This window comes from Convolutriloba macropyga, chromosome 9 (assembly GCF_964194025.1).
Source record: "Convolutriloba macropyga chromosome 9, txConMacr16.3, whole genome shotgun sequence".
Taxonomy (NCBI): domain Eukaryota; kingdom Metazoa; phylum Xenacoelomorpha; order Acoela; family Convolutidae; genus Convolutriloba; species Convolutriloba macropyga.
The window spans coordinates 53582705-53601982 of record NC_134476.1 but is presented as its reverse complement, the minus strand read 5'-3'; the positions used below and the strand labels follow the sequence as shown (position 1 = coordinate 53601982).

Here is a 19278-nt window from a genome sequence, read left to right as displayed (position 1 = left end):
TCTTCGTTTTTTTAATATAAGTCAAAATTGGTTGATTCGTTGCATAAAATTGAACTATACAACTTAAATTTTATTGAATAGTTCTACAAAACTTCTGAAAAGCATTCTTGTTTTTTTAAAAAATATAAATCTCTTTAGCTTCCTCTGGAAGCAAAAAACGGTTTACAAAAAATGACCAGTAACAAAAACGAATTGTTCATTTTATTACCCAAAAATGAATTCTTCGTAAAAGAAAAAAATTCCATAGAAAATAAATAAACGAGGCTTGTAACTGCTTCTGAATGTAAAATTTAGGCTTACACAGAAGCATTTAGGGATAATCGTCGTTTATTCTCCATAAATTTCATACATTTATTTTGAAAGTCAGAGCTTTGTACACGTCTGTGGTTTGATATAGCTTGATACATTCAATAAAACAGAAAAAAGCATGCACTATAAACATTTTTCCTCATTTCTGACCATATATATAATTCTCTAACTTTAAATCAATTAATATGCCGATTGATTAAAAATATCATTTTACGTTTTAACCATTGTTTTCTTGAAATTCTCATAAATCTTCGTTTGCAAAAACGCAGGGGTATATATTTTGCAGAAAGTATATAAATGAGGCTTGTAATTGCTTCCGAATGGAAACTTTAGGCTATAATCAAGCTATACAACAATTTTTAGGGATCATTTCCGTTTTCCTTAGATTTTTTTTCATCAGTCAGTACTAACCTGTTGTTTAATACGGTCTGCTTAGGACGAGAAATTGTTTTGCTCAGAAAAGTTTACAAATTAGAGCACTATTGTCATTTGTGAAGGAATAATTACTCATGTAATTTCTATTATTTGTCTTTAAATAAACATTTATTGACTATTTCAGGTTGCAGAAGCCGAAAACAATTTCAGTAAGTTTTTTAATTCAAACTGATGAAAAATAAAACATCTTGCCTTTTTCGGCATTTACCTAGAAAGCTTTACTTTTCTCCGAATTCTCGCTCAAGTCGTCCAATAAAATATTAATCGTGAGAATTGATGCTGCACAAAAAAAGTTCATATGAAAATGCTTTACCTCAACAATTTTCTTTTAGTTGTTTGTAAAAAAAAAACAATATAAAAATTATTGGCCTTTACTATTGAGTTTTCTTTCAGCGGGAGCATAACAATTTTGAATACACGACTGACGATAGGCGAACTGAAATAAACTGTTTTATATTTTTTGTTTCGGTTGACGAGTTGGAGTATTATGTGCATACGCGCAGTACCGACTCTTCTTCAACACTAATATAGAACATTTAAAGACAAAAAATCATGTTAAAAAAGTGATTTCTGGTTATTTCAAAAAATAATAAATGACACAAGATAACTCTTATGAGCTAACCGGCTTCAAATGAAACCCAGAAACGGATTAAGAATTGCTATTGAAAGAATGAACAGAATATCAAATCAAACAATTTGAAACACAAGTCAATCAGTAAGAAACAGAATTATCCCTAAAGTACACACTGATCCAGCACAAAAGGTAGGAAAAGCTTTAGGTTTGGGGGGTGGGGGGGGGAGAGACGGAACTACCTTGTAACTGGGATTAGTAGTTGCTGACTTTCCATAACTGAAGAGAACGATAGAGCGAGAAAAGAAACTTGAAAGCTTGAATGAATATTAAACAACAGTTTCTTTCTCAACTGAAGAAACTTAAATTCTAAACACTGAACAGAGCTCTATTTTAACATAATAAGCAGCGAGCATGTGTAAGCCATAATAGGCGGACCTTCTTTTTGGTTGGCCACTGGTAAACTGGAATAGGAAAGTGAATAGAGGGGGGGGGGGGGGGGGCGTGGGAGAGGGGGAGGTTTATGTTACAAAAGAAACTGTGATATTGTAAACATGAATCTCGCTTACAATGCAGGGAATAGCTTCCTGCTTTAATATTTTTCACTTTAACTACAATTATTCATTCCACAATGAAACTGTAACTGACTTTCGCATATTTGGAAAAAACTGAAACTGAATGAAAATAACTACTACAACATAAATCGCCTGCTAACATGAAAATGGCTGACAACGGCATAAGCATGTGAAAATATTTTGTAATACTCAATTTCTCCCACTCAAGAAATGACATTTCGGTTCAGTTTTAAAGTCATTTTCATTTTATTTTGGAGCCTCTCAACATTCGTGTAGTGATTCCATATTATGCCATACATTCAATTTTCACTTCAATTCGACAAACTGCCGAAAAGTCAAGTGGTATAGTGGTTTTAGTAGCTGTAATGGCGGTAGACCAATCGGCCAATAGGGGGTTTAGCCGACCAGCAAAAATTGAGATTTTAAGCCGAGAACCCAACCGCACATCAATTTTTATAGATGAAGGAATTAGTGATATTTCGGCCAATCAGATTTGGTCTCCATAGAGATTAGCCGTCCAATCAGAATTCAGGTTTTTTTGCTTGTCGTCTAAACCTCTTGTCGGCTAATTTTTCTAGCACCAATGGAAATGGTACGGTCTGTTTAGCCATTCAGTTATAAATAGAGAGTACTTTTGTAAAATTAAACACCACTTAAACACTTGTGAACTGCGTGGTACTTGGTATTTTAACATGAAACGAATGTAAATTAAGAACTGACTTGTAAGAAGAACCCTTAAAAGAATAAACAGAACCATGACGACCTCTTTAAAACTCCAATAAAAGTCAAACCTCACAATAATTATAGAATTTATCCTTGTTCATGCTTTCAAATTTTTGTTCCGCCTGAACACACTTTCGATTGTGACTTTTAGAAACAAAAATACCACTAACTTTTTAATTTGCTGTTTCGATCAGAGCATTTGGCCTAATTTGTCTTATAGTGAGTCCCATAGAGTTGCAACGCAATCGAAAGTTCGAAAAACTCTCGACATGCAAATGAACAATAAAATGCTGATCTCTGCATGTTTTACATTTGAACTTTGACCTTTGAAACGTTCGATAGCGTTGCAACTTTATGGGACTGACTATATTTGACCTATTTTGGCCATATGTTATCAGCACGTCAAAAGCTGGCCCATTTTCACTTTCAAAGATTACACTGCATTAATTTATATGCTAACAGTTGGAGAAAGTCCAAGGAAACTGCTAAAAAACTACTATTTCAAAACGTTCAGAACTAAAAAACACTACTATTTCAAGAGCCCAGCGAACTGAAACTTGGTACACCTTGATAAGAAATATACTAAATCTAGGTAAATCTTGCCAAGGTTTTGACATGGTACTTACCAGGAAATTATCAAGACATGTACGAGCTTGCAAGATCTTTGCATGGCTGTCAAGAAACAAGATCTTGGCAATATAGCCAAGAAAGATTAACGATGGCCAGATATATCGTGTTGTAAAAATTGAAAAGCACCTTTGAACAAGATTTAGCACGAATTCATATGATTAAGTAGGAATTTTCAAGTTTTATTAAGAATTACTGAGAGTTACCAAGAATTATCAAGAATTGACGGAAAATTCATCTCCCGTTAGGTTATTAGCCAACAATTGAGCCTACTTTTTCGAGAATAGTGAAAATTTTAAATGGGTGCAAGCTCGGTATGTACATAGTCCATACCTTATACAGGACCACCACCGGGAAGGCCCCCACTAGGGTCCCATATAAAACCTGAAAAAATCTAAAAAATAAATCAACATCAAAGTCAAAAACTACTAATAAAAAGTTTCTAATCTTTTTTGAGGACAAACTAAGCTTTTGTAGCAAGTGCATTATACTAAACATACAAAATTTATTTTTTACAAAACAAATTTACTTTAAAAATCCCAATTTTGTCTATTCCGACCACATTTATTGAAAAATCACGATTGACACAGTTGCTACAGCTTGTTGAACTACAAAAAAACAACAGGAACTCACGGAAAACAATTGTTTGTTTAATTGCGCAAAATCTTGAAAAGAGGAATTAAAAATATAATGTTAACGAAAAGAGCAATGATAAATTTCTGATTACCTATTATTCCTCTCATTGATGTCAATTATTGACTTTAGCACAATATCTATTCTCTGCAAAAAAAAACATATTTTTAGAAAACGGCTGCTTTTTATTTTGTAATTCTGCTAAAAATATGCAATTATATACTCCAGAACGCTACAAAATTTAGGATAGTTTAAGTTAACTTTACCTCAACAAAGTTAAGCTAAATCTCTACCGTAGATCAAACTAAGATAAAGTTAGGGTATACGTTACCTTAATTTAATCTAAACAAAAGTATACCTTGACTTCGTTAACGTAAATTTATCGTTTTTATATTTATTGTGTTGAGTTCTCGGAAGATTTTGATTTTTTTCTTGAGGACAAGATACATCGAGGAGTGATTGGAAGAGAAAATAAGTGTTATCAAGATTTGTCAAGTTGTTGTCAATAGCTGTCAAGAAGTTTTCTTCGCCTATATTGATAAGATCTTACCAAGATCTCATAAAGATTTATCATGAAATGTTGGTATTTCAATATCTTGGCTAGATGTTTAAATTTTCTCAAGAAACGTCAAGATCATGCATGTGTTATCAAGTTGTATCGCATTTCGATCCACTGGGGAAACTACTGCTAAAAAATATTAAGTCAGAATATTGGGAAGTACTGAATTAAGAACATAGGAATTAAGCTATTTTTAAAATTGTACCGAATATTAAATAGTTTTATTCATTATGTCTTGATCATGTTCCCAATATTTCTTTTAAGCATTATATTTAAATTTTCTTTTTAACTAATTGGAGGAAATTAACTCATAGATGTGAAAAATGAAATGAAAAAACATTATTCACGCTTCGTCGAATTTGTTTCTAAGTGTTGTCTTGGGTATGCTAACATCTAGTTCTTAGGAAAACTCAAACTTTAGCATAATAAAAATTTACCTTACTCTAAAAACTGATGGGAAGCACCCCCCCCCCCCCGAAAATTTTTGTTCGGGTGCAATTGCAAAGAAGGTGCCTTGCATGTCCCCCATAAAGATCTTGCATGTCTTGGCAAGGTGCATCAGTTTTCTCATATCCGAGTCATCCTTGAAACTTCAAACTGAAATTCAGCCTCTGAGTCCACTCAAAGTGAAGAATATCGATTAAAAATGCAAATTGGTAGGTCAACTTTGCTCCCGATTAGCTACTTTCAATGGTAAGAAACAATTGATCAATTCTGTTTTCATCATTAGTTGTCCTCCGAAAATTTTGCAATTATAGCATTATATTCGCTTGACTATGCGGAAGTTTTTATTGTTGACCTGTATTCTCCATGAAAGGTCGTAAAAACAGCACATATAGCTATAAATGAGAATATTAAACTAACTCTACTCTTCATCCCATTCTTTTCATCCCTTTGAAGTTTTGGGGTCATTTCGGCCATAAATGAAATGATGCCGCTAATGCGTTTAATCACACTGGAAAAGTTTTGTTCAGTACAATGAAAACTGTGAGTTTTTTCTGGTACTGTTTCATGCTCCCAGGGTTGACCAGTGAATGACAAAATGAAAACAAAATATCAACGATAAATTGGCATGAAATTGTTGTCAGTGTAAGACTTTGATCATCCTCCTTGCCAATTTTTAACGCATGCAATGTATATTTGTTGATATACGACATAAAGTTAAATGCAACAAATTTTTCACCGAATCTGGGTTTTCATTTGAGCCACTGAAATGGTCGCTAATTGGGATAATCGGAATTCATCGCAATATATTTCCTTGTTATAATACTGTGGTAAAAAGTCTTAAAAAAATTGTGATCCATTTTAATAAGATTAAAGCTATTTTTTGATAGGCCAACAGGGTTTTTTCAATAAATAACTATCAAGAACAGGCGCAGATACGAAAATTTCCATTAATTGTGACAAAGAACTTCACAGCAGCAATTGGAAAAAAGATTGCTTAAATCTTGTTGTTGTTTGTCCTTTCATGAGCAAACCATGAGTCCTTTAGTTTAAACAAGGAGACCCAGTAAGTTGCGTTGGCACATAATGCCCCGACCCCGCTCATCCACATTTTTGGCTTATTTGTCTACAAATAAGGAAGAGATAGAAAACTTTCAAAAATTCAAGTTTTTTTCGAAAATAAATGATGTATGAACAAAAAAAATTGTCTAACTCAAATCACTCAGCGGAATTTCAAAAAAACGCTTTAGATGGCCGTGGAGATTTGCCATTATTGAGAATACAAGACAAGACGAACAACATAACCAAATAACAACAACAAACTATTATGGCAACCAAATCGCGATATCTATTTGTAGAAAAATTTATAACAAAGACTAAAAAGCGTCAGATAAAACCTAAACTAAAAAAAAACTAGTTCCTTGTTCATCACGAGAAAAGATATGGAATCAGTCCTTAATGAGACTCAACCATTAGATATGAACTGAAAACATTAAACATTCAATACGTTTGCAGTAAGACCACTTATAACTCCATTACATGAGACATTGGGACCCGTCATTTTTTAGATTTTTTCTCATGCGACCAAAAAGAATAACAACAGATACAGAAACACATAAACTTGAGAAAACAATGTCGAAGCCGTTATGACTATAATCTTTGCCCTAAGAAAAAAGAATGTGTATTTTCGAGTGTTTTCAATTTCAATAAAGTGATACGTGGCCACTCAATAAAATACTAACAAGCAGACAATAAAAAGGCAAATTTAAAAACAACGTTTGCTTTTTTTCGAAAACACATATTGAAAAGTCATGAAAATCATTAGATAAAAATTGAAATCTGAATTTAAAGTTGTTCATTGCACTAAACGAGGTCATTTTGACTTCCTTTTATCAGAATATGTCCTAGGTTTACAAAGAAACGTCACATACAGACAAAAAATCAAAATAATCTTTTTTTTCAAAAACCAGTGTCGAGGCCGTGCAAAACATAACAAATCAATGCCAGAAACAAAATAACGGAAAAATAGTGACAAAGCTCTCTTCCCTTAAAACATTAGATTTGTTGAGTTTCTCCTTCCTTCCATGCCGGCAACGAGATATGTCACCTGTAATTAATGGGACTTCTGCAACCAACAGAGGAAAAAAGAACAGATGGTGCAAAGTTGAAAAATAGTTTTTGAACAATTCTTTTCAAAATCTTTAAAACAATCAGCAAAAACTCAAAAATCATTAAACAGTTTAATTTACTCAATCCCTTCCAAAAAAAATTCTAGGGAAATGTTCAAATGTTGAATTGTGCATAAGTTTTGAACACCAATAAAATGAATAGGGACCTATGATCAAACTGATGAAGTGAAAGGACCAGAAAAAATTCCTGAAAATTTTTCAAATGTCAGAAATCAAAATTTTTGCGAAACTAGTAGTCTCGATGCCGGAAAAATGTTTTTCAAGCGTAAAGCTGCAATATTATTTCAAACCTAATTAAGTAGAAAAAGCATTCTCTTGTGCTAAAGCTAAGCTAAAAATTGACCAAAAAAAGGAAAAAACTGGTGGCGAAGCTCTGTATTTCAATGCTTGTTTTGAAAACAAATGAGTTTAAAATTCAAAACGACAATAAGCTTTCGAGTGAAAAAGTAAAAAAAAATGTACCTTGGAATTGTTATGAAGCCAGTTGCTATCCTGAATAGTGAGCTTTGATGTGAAAAGGTCTAGTCTGTATTGAGCATAAAAAGGCAATAAATTTTTTAGAAAAAAAGACACCCACTGAATACACTCAGGATTTTTTCGTCGTTTAGATTTCAATCATCAGACCAAACTAGCCCTGCGATTACTGTACACTCATTAAAAATATTCAATGGTTCCCTTTGCAAAGGATATAGACAATTTGACAAAAAAATTCAATTATCAGAGAAAAATGATACTGATTTTGTAATGATCGATTTATATTAGCTAAAAACAAGCAAATATTCAAACATTTCGAAGAAAGCGAGGAGATAAATTAGCCCTCTTTTGAGGTGAAACATTTTATGTCAGCTTTTTTAGGTGTTCACTTCCGGTAAATTTAAGCAAGGTTGACTAAAGAAGATTATTTCTTGCAATTTTCGATGAAAAATCTGGCTTTTTGAAATATGAAGCGATAATTTGACCGAAAAAACTCGATAAAAAATTTCAACAACACTTTTCTGTCTTTAGAAAACAAACCAAAAACACTTTATTAAAACAATTGTAACATATTTTCAGAAAAACTGACAAAAAATTCGCAAAAAGTCGGGAAAATATGAATAAAATCAACGGAAGTCCTTCTGTTATTCACAAAATTTTAAATCTCGTTAACTCACTGAAAAAAAACAGAAATCAAAAAGTATTTTTAGTTCCATATTCCACGCTGGAAGGGCTTCCTAATGATACTACTCACACGTCCTTAAAATGAATATATCGATCGGCCAAAATTGACTGAGCAAACAAAACATTTGTTGTTCCGACTCACTATAGTTCCTCCACCCACTATACTGAGTCGGAACAATAAATTAGTTTACAAGCAGAAGTTTCGTTTAAAAAGATGTTTACAAAAGCAAAGACTTTTTTATTATGTTAACCACAGGTATCATTTGAATTTGTAGTTTCTCGTTACACTATGAGCGAAAAAGTACAGGAACATGTCTATTGAAACTGTTCATATTATACGGAAAGAAATTGACGTCGATTACTTTTTGATTTTTTTTTGCAATTTTTATCAATTAAACTTTCTTATTTTAGATTACACTGAGAAAATTTGTGCTGACTTGTAGTTTTTGTACACCCCATGGAAACCTAAACTCGTCTTCAACCTTTGCAACCGGGAGGCTCGGTAAAGTTCTTGCGTTTATATTGTTTACACCGAATCTCATAGCATTTCTAGTTTCTTTTAAGAAACTCAAAGCAACATTAGGATGATTTTATTCTTTGAAAACTGAAAAATTGCTGAGTAGTAAAAGAACAAATTTAAATTTTAAAAAGCGCTAAGCAAAAGCTGAGCGGTGACTACTAGTCTCCTTGTCGTTTTTCTCAAATTCAAAGGATTCGGATTTTAATGGGACGATGTATTATTATATGACCTGTTCGCTTTTTCGACTCTATTATGTCAATGAGAAATGGAACCGAAGACGCGGTCTAAATAAAGCGGGGGTCAGAAATTTTTCAACCAAATTTTCAACACTTTTTTCATTAAACAAGAGACGTGTTCTAACAAAAAAAAGTTGTAATTTTACCTCACCACAGGGTAGCTAAAGATTTTATTTCTAATCGGCCTCTCACTAATACTGGGTCCATTGTCGTTCCACTGTGGCATCCGAAAATGTATTCGATGTTTTCAGTTGCTAATTAAACAGCTTTATATATATTTGCTTTTAAGGTAATATTTCCTGTTTTGCCTGTAAATGTTGTTTTGTTCTGCATTATGTTTTGAGTTCAGTAAAAATAGGTCTAAAAATTTTTTCGAGAGGATTTATGTCGATTTTATTTAATATTTCATGTTGTTAGGCTACGATTTTCGAAAAAAACTGTATCACTAGTACGTATTTTTATAATTTGTGAGTTTTTGCGTTTCGTACGTCTTAACTTTTCTTTCTGTTAAGCAGCCTCACAGTCTAATTAGTTTGTAATCTCAAGAGTTTCCCAGTGAAACATTTGTGAAATTGTTTATCGGTTTAAACTAGTATCTAAACGTTTTTTTGACTTTGGCGCCATTTGTTATCATGTATGAATTATAGGTATTTTTTTCAATTTTTTTGATAAGTGCTGTTACTCTTCAGGCAGCTTAGCTTAAGGGGCATAATTGTCTCTGTTGGTTAATAAAAGTTTTGGCTCTGAAAAACTTTTTACAGTTATATCAATTTACAAATCATTTTTTGGACACTTAATGTTACACAATTTGATTAATGACAGTGCAATTATGCTTTCTTATGAGCCACCAATGCATTTTATGGATGGTTCCAATTTTCAGTCAGTGTTTTTGTCGTCTTTAGTTTGTTTGAAAAATTACTACATATTTCATTTTTAAGGATACTTTTTTGACAATTTTTGTCGTGTTTCTTAATATCAAATTGAACAGATAGCATTGGTTAAATAATTGTAATTGCCCGAGCTATTGCTTTTTAGCAATCTTTAGCACTGAAGTAACAAAAGAAAAAAAGTCTGTTTAAAACACTGAAAAACCAAAAAATTAAGTTTACAAAAAGAGTTTCCCGGACTCTCATTGTGAAAACGCTGTGGATTATGTGTGTTCTTAGAAAAACAAATTGATTAAATTTCATCTTTTGTTATGAAGACCAAGAAAGGAACAAAATAAATGGAAGAAACTACACCAATCAGGTTCTTGAAAAATTTCATCACAATTAAATCGAATATCTATTAAGATCTTGTTTTTTGGAGTATGCTGTACTGCTGTTGAAGCAAAATATTAAAAATGAAGGGACTTAAAAATGATTTTTATTGTTTCGGCAAAAGTTTTGAATTTTTCCTGAATTTTATAATAAACGTAAAGTCAACTATTGTTAAAGATAAAAAACAAAATGATAAGACACAAAAAGCATCAAAATTGTGCCATTTTAATTTCATTAAGATTTCGTGTTCAATATAAAATTGAAACCTATAATTTATGTACAATTATGTAAAATAAAATTATGTACAATATGAACTTAGAAACTAGAAACGCCAAATCTATGCACTATTCACGCTCAGAAACGCCAATTTTATGTGAGACCAACGCTTAGAGACGTTAAAATGAAAGATCTAAGCTAAAAACATCCAAATTATGTAAGATCTACGCATAGGAACCCAGAAATGTTTAAAATCTACGTGTAGTAAGCAAAATTATGTCAGTCTTGCACTTAGAAGGAAGTAATGCAAGATCTATTTTAAAGAGCCCAAACTTAAGTTTAATCTACGCCAAAATGGTTCAAAATTAACTCTTAAAACTCATGGTTAAGCAAGATCTACGCATAGATACTTAAAATTATACTTAAAAAAGATAGTCAAAATCTACGCTCAAAAATGCCAAATTTATGCAAGATATATGCATAGAAAGGCAAAAATTGTGAATAAAAATTATGCTTAGAAAAACACAATTTTGTAATATCTACTTAAAAATTGCAAAGTTATGCAAAGTCTTCGCTTGGAGAGGCAAAATTGCACAAAATATTTAGCACCAAAAACCAACTGAAATTATAAAAAATGGAAAATGTCAGTTATTTGGTCACATTCATTTTTGAATTTATTCCCCAAAGCAGAAATTTTTTTTTTAAGTTTGTCAAAGGATCTCCACAATGAAAATTTTAATTAATATAAAATGAGTAGACGTGAAAAAGAAAAACTTTCCTTAATCAAATGAAGATCATAAAAATCCTCAGGCGACAATAGGAAAACCGTATAAGGCTTTCAAAACATCCAATTTTAAGAAAAACTGTACATGACTGAATTCAATTGACACCTAAAATTTTTTTGGCAAAAAGGCCCCTATTTAAACACCAATAAAAGCAGTGAACGAAACAAAAAATTCGCTCCATAGGCTTAAAAAACCGTAAAATGTCGAAGTTGTTGAGGATCTAATGTACGCTATGAAAATAAGGGTGATGTATGTTCTACAATTATAGTCACAAAATAATGCAATATTAGCACTTAGACTCACAAAAATTTTGTGAGATCTAAGTTTAGAAACTCAACAACAAAAATATGTAAGATTTACTCTAAGAAACGCGATAATGTGAAAAATCTGTGCTCGGAAATGAAAGGCTATGTAAAATCAATTCTTGGAAACGCAATACTTTGTATATTTTATGCGTAGAAACTCATTATTTGTTTGTTGAGGAAACGCCAATATTAAACTTGAGGACGATAAGCGTTATGTTCAACTTTTTTAAATTTGTGTAATTTTTTTTCAGCACTAGAGGAGATGTGGTTGGGCCCAATTATGGTGATGATCCCTATAACTTGCCAAAAAAATTGAACATTCCTTTTCGAATTACAACTCACGTATCCACCATTTCCCAGTGCAGCAAGAGTTTCGTGTTGTAAACAAAACGAAATTCAAACTATGTCAAACTTGCAATTAGAAAAGCACGTCATGAAAGATGTAATTTAAAGAATCAAAATTTTATTTTAATCTACGCTTTGAAACGTCAAAATAGTTCAAGTACGCTTAAAACTCATGGTTAAGCAAGATCTACGCAAAGATACCTCAAATTTATGTAAAATTTACGCTTAGAAATAGCGAACTTATGCAAGATATATGAATAGAAAGGCAAAAATTGAAACCTAAAATTTATGTACAATTTATGTAAATTGAAACTATGTACCATATAAACTTAGAAACTAGAAACGCCCAATCTATACGCTATTCACGCTCAGAAGCGCCAATTTTATGTGAGACCAACGCTTAGAGACGCTAAAAAAAGATCTAAGCTAAAAACATCCAAATTATGTAAGATCTACGCATAGGAACCCAGAAATGTTTAAAATCTACGTGTAGAAAGCAAAATTATGTCAGTCTTGCACTTCGAAGGAAGTAATGCAAGATCTATTTTAAAGAGCCCAAATATAAGTTTAATCTACGCTAAAATGGTTCAAAATTAACTCTTTGAACTCATGGTTAAGCAAGATTTACGCATAGATACTTAAAATTATATAAAACCTACGCTTAGAAACGCCAAACTTAGGCAAGATATATGCATAGAAAGGCAAAAATTGTAAAAAAAAAATTATGCTTAGAAAAACACAAATTTGTAATATCTACTTAAAAATTGAAAAGTTATGCAAAATCTACGCTTGGAGAAGCAAAATTGAGTAAAAATTTACATAATAACTTTGCGATTCCTACCGTTTATTTTTTTAAAATTTACACCAAGAAACGCAAAAAATGGGAAGGTTTACGCTTAGAATTGCAAAGCTATGAAGAATCTACGCTTAGAAATGCAATAATTTGTAAAATCTACGCGTTGAAACTCAGAACTAGGTAATTTTTTGCTTAGAAAAGACAAACATAAAATTGTGGAAGACAAGTTGTTTATCCCATTTTTCATATATGGGAAGCCATGTCATTTTTTGCTTAGAAATATCAAAAATAAAACTGTGAAACATAAGCAGTATATCCCATTTTTCATTATATATGAAGCTTTTTTCAGCATTGGAGATGTGTTGGTTGAGTTTATTTTCGTCATTTATCTCATGCATCTGCCTTTTCCCCAAGTGCTGAAAATACTTTCGTTAGGTAAAGAAAATGAATACTGAAAGAAGGACACTGTGCACGACCTAATCCCCAAAAATAACATGGCCGAAAGAATTCCCAGAACGGTTGGAAGCAATCTTTGTCTGAAAACAACAAACCATTCAGACACTTACCATATGCCGAAATAACTCGACAAAAAAATAATAAGTCAATTTAAGTCAAATATTGAAATATTTAGCACCAAAAACCAACTGAAATAATAAAAATGGAAAATGTCAGTTATTTCCTCACATTCATTTTTCAATTTATTCCTCAAAGCAGAAAAATTTTTTTAATTTCGTCAAAGGATCTCCACAATGGAAATTTTAATTAAAATAAAATGAGTAGACGTGAAAAAGAAAAACTTTCCTTAATCAAATGAAGATCATAAAAATCCTCAGGCAACAATAGGAAAGCCGTATAAGGCTTACAAAACATCCTATTTTAAGAAAGACTGTACATGATTGAAATCAATTAAAACTTAACATTTTTTTGATAAAAAGGCCCCAATTTAAACACCAATAAAAGCAGTGAACCAAACAAAAAATTCGCTCCATAGGCTTAAAAAAACCGTAAAACGTCGAAGTTGTCGAGGATGTAATGTACGCTGTGAAATTAAAGGTGCTGTATGTTCCACAATAAGAGTCACAAAATAATGCAATATTAGCACTTAGACTCACAAAATTTTTGTGAGATCTAACCTTAGAAACTCAACAACAACAATATGTGAGATTTGTTCTAAGAAACGCGATAATGTGAAAAATCTGTGCTCGGAAATGAAAGGCTATGTGAAATCAATTCTTGGAAACGCAATACTTTGTAAATTGTATTCATAGAAACTCATTGTTTTTTTTTGAGGAAACGCCAATATTAAACTTGAGGACGATAAGTGTTATATTCCAATTTTTTTAAATTTGTGCAATTTTTTTCAGCACTAGAGGAGATGTGGTTGGGCCCAATTATATTGATGGTCCCTGTAACTTGACAAAAAACTTGAATATTCATTTTCTATTTAGTACACTCACGTATCCACCATTTCCCAGTGCTGCAAGTGTTTTGTGTTGTAAACAAAACGAAATTCAAATTATGTCAAACTTGCAATTAGAAAAGCACGTCATGAAAGATGTAACTTAAAGAATCGAAATTTAATTCTAATCTACGCTTTGAAACGTCAAAATAGTTCAAATATAACGCTAGAAACTCATGGTTAAGCAAGATCTACGCAAAGGTACCTAATATTATGTAAAATTTACGCTTAGAAATGCAGAACTTATGCAAGATATATGCATTGAAAGGCCAAAATTTTAGAAAAAATTATGCCTAGAAAAACACAATTTTGTAAAATCTACTTATAAATTGCAAAGTTATGGGAAATCTAAAGATCTAAGCTAAAAACATCCAAATTATGTAAGATCTAAGCTTAGGAACCCAGAAGTTTTGAAAATCTATGCGTAGAAAGCAAAATTATGTCAATGTTGAACTTAGAAAAGAAAATAATGTAAGATCTATTTAACAGAGCCTAAAAATTTCAGCTACACTTACAAACGCCAAAATAGTTCACAATCAACGCTTAAAACTCATGTTTAAGCAAGATCTACGAATAGATACCCAAAATAATGTAAAATCTACGCTTAGAAATGCGAAACTTATGCAAGATATATGCAAAGGAAGGCAAATTGTTTTTAAAAAATAATGCTTAATAAAACAAAATTTTTGTAATATCAACGGTAGGAATTGCAAAATTATGCAAATTCTACGCTTGGAGAGGCAAAATTGAGTAAAATTTTACATAACATAGCAATTCTTACCGTTTAATTTTTTTTAATTTACACTATGAAACACAAAAAAATGAGAAGGTTTACGCTTCGAATTGCAAGGCTAAGAAGAATCGACGCTTAGAAACGAAATAATTTGTAAAATCTACGCGTTGAAACTCAGAACTAGGTAATTTTTTGCTTAGAAATGCCAAAAACAATTGTGGAACATAAGCAGTATATCCCATTTTTTAAAATATAGGAAGCTTTATTCAGCATTGGAGATGTGCTGGTTGAGTTTATTTTCGTCATTCATCTCACGCATCCACCTTTCCCCAAGTGCTGAAAAAGCTTTCGTTAGGTAAAGAAAATGAATACTGAAAAAAGGTAACTGTGCACGACCTAATCCCCAAAAAGTAACATGGCTGAAAGAATTCCCAGAACGGTTGGAAGCAATCTTTGTCTTAAAACAAACCATTCAGAAACTTACCACACGCGGAAATAACTCGACAAAAAAATAAGGAGTCAACTTAAGTCAAATATTGAAATATTTAGCACCAAAATCCAACTGAAATAATAAAAATGGAAAATGTCAGTTATTTCCTCACATTCATTTTTCAGTTTATTCCTCAAAGCAGAAAAAATTTTTAAGTTTGTCAAAGGATCTCCACAATGGAAATTTTAATTAAAAATAAAATGTGTAGACGTGAAAAAGAAGAACTTTCCTTAATCAAATGAAGATCATAAAAATTCCCAGGCAACAATAGGAAAGCCGTATAAGGCTTACAAAACATCCAATTTTAAGAAACACTGTACATGACTCAACTCAATTAAAACCTAGCATTTTTTTGATAAAATGGCCCCAATTTAAACACCAATAAAAGCAGTGAACCAAACAAAAACTCACTGTAAAATGCCAAAAAATTGAACAATTTTTTTAAAATTACAATTCACGGATCCACCATTCTCCCAATGATGAAAAAGCTTCACGTTGTAAACAAAACGAACTTAGAAAACACGAAATAGTGCTTGACCTAGTCCCCAAAATAATAACAAAGTGGAAAGAATTCCGGAAACTACCAAATGCTAAAATCACTCAACAGAATTTATAAAAGTCACTTAAAGTCACATATTGAAATATTTAGCATCCAAAATCAATTGAACTTAAAAAGTGAAATTTTTCTTTAATTCAGCAAAGTCATTGTTCAAAAAATTTCCCAACGTAGAGAAAGTTTCAAAATTTTGTCAAATAACGTTCACAGAGAAAAGTTTAACTAATAGAAAAGAAGTAGACATGAAAACGAAAAACTTTACTTAATCAAATGGAGATCATAAAGATGCTCACGTAACAGTAGAAAAGCCATATAAGGCTCAAAAACACATATTTAATATTAAGAAAAAAACTATATCAGACTGAATTCAAATAGTACCAAAAATTTTTTGAGCAAAATGCTCCTATTTAAACACCAATGAATGCAGTGAACGAAACAAAAAATTGGTTCTATAGGCTTAAAAAACCAAAAAAAAACGTCGAAGTTGTTGAGGATCTACTGTACACTATGAAAATAAAGGTGATGCTTGGTCTACTTTTTGAGTAACAAAATAATGTAATTTTCACACTTAGATTCTTGAAAATATTGTGGGATCTAGGCATAGAAACTAAACTACAAAAATAAATAAGATTTACTCTAAGAAACGCGATAATGTGAAAATTCTGCGCTCGGAATTGCTAGGCTATGTAAAATCAACTCTTATAAACGCAAAAGTATGTATATTTTTTTGCGTAAAAACTCATTATTTTTTGTTAAAGACACGCCAAAATTAAAATTGTAGACGACAAGGGTTATATTTCACTTTTTTAACTTTGTGAAGCTTTTTTCAGCACTGGAGGAGTTGTGGTTGGGCCCAAACATGTTGATGGTCACTGTAACGTGCCAAGAAATTGAACGATTTTTTATTAAATTACAATTCACGGATCCACCATTCTCCCAGTGCTGAAAAAGCTTCACGTTGTAAACAAAACGAATTTAGAAAACACGAAATTGTGCTTGACCTAGTCCCCAAAATAATAACAAAGTGGAAAGAATTCCGGAAACTACCACATGCTAAAATCACTCAACAGAATTTATAAAAGTCACTTAAAGTCACATATTGAAATATTTAGCATCCAAAATCAATTGAACTTAAAAAGTGAAAGTTTTCTTTATTTCAGCAAAGTCGATGTTCAAATAATTTCCCAACGTAGAAAAAGTTTCAAAATTTTGTCAAATAATCTTCACAGAGAAAAGTTTAATTAATAGAAAAGAAGTAGAAATGAAAACGAAAAACTTTACTTAATCAAATGGAGATCATAAAGATGCTCACGTAACAGTAGATTAGCCGTATAAGGCTCAAAAACACTTATGCAATATGAAGAAAAAACTACATCAGACTGAATTCAAATTGTACCAAAATTTTTTTCGAGCAATAGACTTCTATTTAATCATCAATGAATGCAATGAATCAAACAAAATAATTGGTTCCGTAGCCTATAAAGGAACAGAATGGCTCCAAAAAACCTCCGGTACCCCTTAGCAGACATAAAACTCATTTTAAAAACAAAAAACTTTTAATAACAATCATTATAATCTTTTAAAATAAAATAGCCTATTCTTTCCTTTTAATCGAAACTAGAACTAGTTAAAAGTAAAAGAAAATGCTCGAAAAAGCTACAGGCAAACAAAATAACATTGCTCTTTTGCAGAAATGTTTTCACAGATTAATTTTGGCTTTCTATAGCGGCATTAACAAAAACCACTCTTTTTTGGCTCTGCTCTTCAATTTTGTTCAACCATCAACCAGATCGATTTTCCGATACTCCCTTTTCAGTCGTACTAAATACCGGACAGTTTTTAAAGGCACTTGAGGATTATGAGGAAAAAAGAGTAACGACATCAACTCCGTGCCAAGATTTTTAATACAAAGACAATGAAGCAAAATTTGATTGCAAGGTTTTAAAACATGTTCGAACATGAGTAACCAAATCATGTTAGTGTGTTAGAATTAAAAATTTTTGAAACAAGAATGTTGGAAAAATGATAATTTGGTGTCAAACAGCAGGAACCGCTCATTTTTGTTTTTTCGATATATGTAGGGAAGGTATCAGTGCATACACATTTTATGCCACCAAATGTTGAGAATAAAGGAAATCAATTTGCATTAAGTCAAATTACATTAATTCAGTTTAGACATATTTAGGGTTTTGGCGTGTTTGATTTGACTTGTCTGCAAAAAAAATCTTCCACAAATAGCATGCTGGCGTGATTCAACTATTTGAGATAGATTATCAAGCAAGATTGAAAACATTGAAGAATCCATTGGGTTTTGAAAATAACTTTGTAAAATTTGCTTAGCATTGTACTATTTTTGACGTCACCAGATATGAAAAACTATTTAAGCAGAGCATTTTGTGTCAAAACATAGACGTCAGAGATAAATAATTGGTACTTAAAACCGAAACAACCACCTGAAATTCATACATAACGTGCTGAAAAGTTGTCTTTTAAAACTTGCAGAAATAGAAATAGGCTCTTATTGATCCCTAAAAAGTGAAAGGAAATAGAGAGGATCCAGGATACAGTTTCCTCCATGGTTGTGCTTGTCTCTCAATAAATAGATTAGTGTTTCAACAGCGAAAAAGTAGCAAATTCTTGAGTTGTCTTATATACTGAAAATGACGGTTAATATTAGAATCCTCCAGTACAAAATAAGGACTCTCAATTCGAAGATAAATTAGTAGCAAAAACACTATTGATTTAAAGATGACTTCAAGTGCGGCAAAGAACAACAGCTAAAATTGCGAAAGCGTTCTGAAAGTCATTGTGGAATTGCATTCAATTGATTTTGTAGAAACTCCAGCTGGAGTAGTTGTACAACATAGTACTTTTTCCGATCTGAAAGTTTCCACGCAAAACTGCAGAAACAACGATAGACAAAATAAAGAGTTTAATTTCTTAAGATTAGTTCGAATTTTTACAATATGACTTATAAGATAAATTTTGTATTTCAAATTTAAGTAGATCAAAACAGATCTATGATTCCAGCAGTTTATCAAAACGTACAAAATCCTTTTGAATAATTAAAAAAACTTAAATTTTAAAAAAATAACTACCGAAAACATAGTGACCCAGAGGGTCAATTAATTTTAAATTGGCTTGAAAACTAATCAGCATCAAGTTTGAAAAGAGAAGCAGATTGTAAAAAAACCATTTTCTTAAAGTGCCACTACTGGACTTTAATTTGAAATTATTGTTTTGGATTTCTTTGAAAAGTGGATTTTTAATTTTTTTATTGACAAAAAATCTGGATGCTAAGAACTTATTGAATTTTTCATTAACAATTTTAAGTCGGTTATTTTTTGATATGGCG

General features: G+C 31.5%; 1 protein-coding gene across 4 annotated transcripts in view; it reads right to left on the bottom strand.

Annotated features, from left to right (window-relative positions):
* LOC142345855 (uncharacterized) overlaps nt 1–19278 on the bottom strand; it is a 66654-nt gene that overhangs the window by 43950 nt on the left and 3426 nt on the right. The window contains exon 1 of one of the 4 annotated variants that reach the window (XM_075398271.1): nt 1558–1733. The exons of 2 other annotated variants lie outside the window; for them this stretch is intronic. The gene's annotated coding sequence lies outside the window, so the exon portion shown is untranslated. Of the gene's footprint in view, nt 1–1366; nt 1448–1557; nt 1734–19278 lie in introns of those variants that run through there. One more of the 4 variants, XM_075398276.1, reaches the window with a different exon arrangement.